This window comes from Ooceraea biroi, chromosome 1, assembly GCF_003672135.1.
Source record: "Ooceraea biroi isolate clonal line C1 chromosome 1, Obir_v5.4, whole genome shotgun sequence".
Lineage (NCBI taxonomy): Eukaryota > Metazoa > Arthropoda > Insecta > Hymenoptera > Formicidae > Ooceraea > Ooceraea biroi.
In genome coordinates this window covers 581,581-587,717 of record NC_039506.1, presented here as the reverse complement: position 1 = coordinate 587,717, position 6,137 = coordinate 581,581, and positions in this window count along the sequence as shown.

Here is a 6,137-nt window from a genome sequence, read left to right as displayed (position 1 = left end):
CTTATATCATTCTTCGGATTAAATTGCGTTATCGGAGAAGATGGTAGGCAGTCAGCACACCATAATGTATGTAGCCCTTGAGGCTGAGTCGAACACGATCAGCTCGAGTGAAATGAACCGTTCAGAGGATACTTCCCTGAATTTTTATGCGATCTGCCGCGCGCAGCCAATCCGAATTATTCCGACTTTGTTGGCGACGCTCGCTACGAACGGATTCGAAATCACGAAAGGCTTGTTAATTTGCTACGTCGTCTCAGAAAACGAGTCGATTCTCATCTCTTCCATTTCCGAAAAGAGGTTCCTTTTTTGCATATGTACAAAAATCAATGTTTTGGAGTACATAAACAATTCGGTATCATAAATTTTCAAATCATTGGTTCAAATTCCTGGTATTTCAGTAATCCAGAGTCATGCTTGTTACATTCGTATTGTCTTATTGAAAAAGGACGTATTAAAAAAGTATGCAGACCAAGCACGATATCTAATTACACCTTGCTTATCTAATATATATTGATCTTGTTATTCAAGAATGTTTCAACGTTCGAAGAAAGTCATGAATGACATGAGAAATTAATCAGCTCACATGGCATGATTGAATAACTCTACGTAACACTGCGTGGTTTTCGTGTCGTTGAATCCGCAGCGCGAATCGCGAGCCGATTTCATTAGCGTCGCATTTGGCATGCGCTCGTCAAAATTGTAACAGCAGCAGCAGCAGCGTGTAGGTAGGCAGGCAGCAGAGCTTAAGTGAAACAGCCATCGCCATCGTGCAGGCGGTGGTGAAAAGGGGAGTGGTTGGTGGTGAAATAGGAGCCAGCGGCTGCTGCTTCGCTAGGGTGGGAGAAAACCGGGCCAGTAATCTCCGCTCACGGCTCCACTTCTGCGTAATTTATTACGACTTGCCGAGCATCCCGCAGGGTCGAATCCAACTTCGCACGGTGGAGCGCGCCTTCTCGCCGGCGAACCGGGGATTTATAGTAAAATACAAAATGAACCATTCAGCGGAGTAATGGTATGAGTCAGATTCTTCTTGTCCACGGGTACAAAAAGACGGGCGAGAATATTTAACATGAAATTCAGCTGCTGTATTGTAGCATCTCTTGTGGTTCCGTAAAATACGAAGCTTACAATGTTAAGTCTCATCAGAACAATTATTCAGAAAAATTCTAATGTAGATAAGCTCTTGCTTTAATGTTACAGATGTAAATTGAAAAATTCATAATAATTTATTTATAAATTTATAAGTGATGCTATTACCTACTTTTTCATAGAGCAAAGAGCCAAGATTCTCATCTGTGACAATGTATTTCGTCGCGGGTGCCAACGACGAAAATCTGAAATTACATTCCGAAATCCCCATTCTTACACGATCATAAAACACCCCGCATCCACCCAATACATATAAAATTCCACCGAGTGGCGTAAAAATCTCTCGGCGTGGTGCCCGCGGAGGGTGCATCCCTGAGCGAGCCGTATAGCACGTATTATACGAGGGTGAGGGTGATCAACAATGGCGGCACGACCTCAGGAGGCTCCTCCGTTCTCCGTTCCCTGTTCCCGACGCCATTTTACGTTGATTACGATGCGGTTAGCTCCTTCCAGCCTCCCGCAACCCCTCGAGTTCCTCACTCCACTCGGACTGCCTCCCTTTCTTCCACCCCTTCACCCTTGCCGTTCCGGCTCGCTCTCTGTCTCTCTTTCTCCGGAACCATCTCACCCGCACGGTCCCTCCTCTTCTTCCGCGAGGCACTTACACACAATCGACTCGACCAACACAATCCATGCCCGCCGGTCACGGTGCTTAAACGTTGTGGTCCGTCCTGCGAGGTAAGAACAGCTCGGCAGCACGGATCAGCGACTGATCTATGAGTCTTCGTCATGTTTACCGAACCGCCGGCCAGACATCTCGGCTTAGTCTCTTTTGTCGCCCGATATATTGCGTGAACGTTCGCGCTGTGAACGCTATGTTCTCACCCACGTGGAACGTTATTTCCGATTCACGTAGAAGAAGAGCCAAGTATGCGTGAGGTAGAAATTTCAGACAGTGAACGGTGCAGTCTTGACTTTGCTTTAACACGAAAGTCTTGAACGTGCAATTGTCTGCTCGGAAAATTTCAGATCTCGATGAGATCTTTTACCCAAATTCAAAGTTAATTTTCCCTCTTCTTGTCCTAAATGTTGAAAAGTGCGTGGAAATGCGCGGGTTCGAGAAAGTCTGTTATGAAGAAAGACGTGTAATTTTAACGAAATACAAGCAATTTCTTGCTTCCTTGGTTCATTAAAAACAACACCGGCAACTTGTCCGGCGCATAAAAATGCATGCAATTCGCCGCGCTAACGACGATCGTAACAATTTTATGTCAGCTATTACTTTAATCCTAATAGATCCAGTTTTTACGACGATCCATCCTGTAATGAATAAGTTGCTCCGTGGAAGACAAAGTCGAAGCGGCACTCGAGCTAATATGATGAAAGATAATAGATCAGTCTCCAATAGGAACTTTGGCTTGCGCCCTTGTGTAAGTTTCATAGGGCTGGCTAATAGCTTCCATATCATTAAGCATAGGACACGAATGCTACGACTCTCTTCAATTTATTTTCTGATTTATTGTTATCTAATTCTCAAGAGTTTCCAAGTATGATAAAATAAGACTGTTTGATATCAAGAATCGGTATCTTGTAAAAAGTGCATTAATTATGTTATTCCTATAAACTGTAGAAATACCTCTAACAATAAATGTGTAAAAAATGTCGCGCTATTAAAAAATAAGAAACTATGTTAATTTGCGATAATTTAATGCAGCGATTTCTCCCAAAATATCATGCATGAGGTGTTTCTTGTAATTCTCGAAATATTGAAGTTACATGATCTCACACCGTACGCTTGCCACCATTGAGCGTCCGCAAAGGACTATTACAGTCGCGCGTCTTAGCAGTCGAGACGAATTGTTGACGAATCGTGCCACTAAGGCGGTTGTGGAAACTGGATAGCTTCCTCCTTTGGAATACATCATGGTAGTGAGAACAAGAAGCTCGAGAAGAGGAGAGAACAGGATGACGAGGGCAAGTTGAACAAGACAACCAATGTAAGGACAGAGAGAGGAGACCGAGGAAGAGAAAGAGCCACCGAGAGATATAGATGAAGATAGAGATGAAGACAGAGAGAAAGAGAGCGAGAAAGACATGAATGCAAAGCAGGGATAGACGAACATAGAAATGAAGAGAGAGAGAGATAGACATAGTGAAGTTGGATGAGAATGCGGTGGTGACGGGAAAGGGAAGGGGGGCAGAAAGAGAGAACGAGAGGAGGGAAGACGTGCACGTAACGTGACGGACGTCGCCTGAAAGCTCGTCCAAGAAGAGCGTCATGACGCTCTCTCGCGTCGTCGTCGTCGTCGTCGTTGTCGTCGTCGTCGTCCTCGTCCTCGTCGTTGGGGTTGATTGTCGCAGATCTTATTATCCCCCCCTTGTTCTAAGGAGAGTACGGCCGCAAGATTGTGTACGTGTACGCGCCCGTACGAGCGCTCATGTGCACGTGACCGCGCGCGCGCGCGCACGCGTATGTGTTGCAAGCAAAGGGTAGGTCGTTGGAGGAGGGTGGCATCCCCCTTCATCCTCCCTCAGCGTCCCTCTCCTCCGTCGGCCCTCTACAGCCCCAGGCTAACCTTGTTAGCGCTAATGACGGACTCTGCCGCGAGATGCGCGCGAGCCAAGGCAGGGACGTATCTCTCGTGACCCTCGCGGGGTGTCGTAAGTCGAAGATGGCGGCGCTTGACCCTTGAGACATTCTCCTAGCGTCATATTAAATTTCTTTCTTTCTTCTGATTCAGTTAATGAAGAAACGCTTGAAAGTTCGGATTTCTTCATTTAAGAATTCTGTCTCGAGAACTCGGATCGAAATTTTGAACTTTTCAAGTTTCCTTTATGAAGTAGGTTAATGTACATGTGCATATTAAATGAATTAGACTTTCCTGATTTTGAGTAACTGTAACGAATGTATAAAATAATATATTTTTACATAGAATACTTCGTTTAGTAATTTATTTTAGTATTGTAGGAAGACATAATATAAAATGTTATATTATGTAAATAAAAATCATTGCATCATTCAATGTCTCGCAAAGCAATAAGTCCTCGTAACTGCTGTAGATATGATTCATCACCAGCACGTTCCGTTACCAAGATTGCCAAAGATCATTGGAAACATCGAGACGTAGATATTCTCGACGGGATCTGTTAGTTCGGAAAGTGTTGAAAAAGTCTCCAGATCAAGAGAAGAAGAGACAGGAAAGAAAGAGAAAGAGAGGAAGCGGGAGAAAGAGGTAAACCGAGGGACTCTCGAAGCAGCCCTCGACGGCCCCCAAAATCCATTAGACCGGAAAACGAGGTAGAATCGTAGAACGCAATGGCGTCTAGAAACAAACGACGGCCGATAGGAGTGAACAAGCAGTGAATCACCCAAGCACTTGTTTACCAAGAGAATCAGGGATTCAGGGATGCCGTTCTCCGACTCTTGGAATCCAGCCCCATCGCGCTCGGCCCCCGTCCTCGCGGCCCCTCCGTCCGACCCGTCCGCCGGCCCGCCATCCTCCGCACCACCGCCCCATGCCATCAGCTCACCACCGCGTCGTATGGGATCTTCCGAAGGTGGATGGAGTGGCTTCTCACATACGTAGACACGCGCCCCGTATCCCGAAGCGAACGAAAGAGAGACGGAGGTGGCGACGGAAAATCGTGGAGGAGAGGAACGAACGGCATCTGGAACCGGGGGTGAGCAGGACGGAAGGGGTGGCGGGTGCGGGAGCAGGGCAGTTACGCAGACACAGAAGCGGCACTAGAATCGCTAAATGTAATTCGGTTAAAAGGGTTTTAGCAATACAATGCATATAAACATGAGTGCCCTACCCTCGTCGTCGCCACGTCCTTCCGAACTGCCTCCCCCGTCCCGTCCCATCCACCCGCGGCACCCTGTCTTCACGATCCTCTACCGCAACCGTGACGACTCTCGACTTCCTTCTCGATGAGGACGAGCTTCAATTAGGAGATACGGAGCGAAATCAGCTAACCGAGCTATAACGTCCGTTGAATGAACGGCACCGAGAGAACCACGGAGCGAGATCGACATGATTCCAGGCTGGAATTCATATGTTTTGTCGTTCAAGACGGAGAGATACCGCGCAGAGGTTTTCCGGAAACACAGACAGTAAAAAAAACAATACAATCTCCGTTAACCGTAAGGTGCGAAAGGGATGTAAAATAGTCCCTTTATTCGATTTCATTTTTATAGACTTTTATTTATTTTATTTAGACGTTTCGCACGTATATCTATGTGTCCTGCGAATTATCTAATTTGACCAGTTTAATTTCAATCTTTTCAAGATAGCCCTCGTTCTTTGGTAAATCGCGCCCGTGAGCGAGATCACGCTCGAATAAATCCCCGCGTGCCGGAAAACGGGAAAACGGGAATACGGAGAAAGCGCGAAGCGCGGGATTGGCCGTTATGCTAATTCTCTCGAGAGCGTCGCGGTAACGCGCCTTCGCGCTCGCGGGATAACGGGTGTCGGCGGCACATTCCTCGAAAAAGCTTTACGGCCATTTCCTTCTTCCGCCACGTCGCGCCATGGCGTAAACGGAGATGTGGCGCCATGCCAGAACGTTCTCGAGATCGTCTTGCCTGCCCGTCCGGGCAATCCCGGATTTTTCCTCGCAAATAATCACGCCCGAGTAAAGCTCGCTCGAGTTGCTCTCGCCACGGATTTTTCACGAGTGAAAAATGAAGACGAAAAATTGAAATGGCACACGACAAACGGGGGATGGGGAGACGAGTTGGCAATCGAATCGGTAATAAGATCGACGAATCGACTGACGAATCTGCGCGACAGTGAGATTACGAGGAAAATATACGTGTAAGCGAGGAAATTCGAGCACTCAGACGAATATCCGTAGCGCAGTCTTAATAATGTTTGATGATCGAATTTGACTTGACTGATTTCTTCAAATCTTGAATGTAAAATACCATAGGAATCATATAAGATTGAATCGAAACTCGACGTGTATGATATCGCTTTTGTCAAGAAGTATACTTTATTATTATTTTATTTTATTTGGACATATGCGTTTATTTCTTCGGAAAAAAT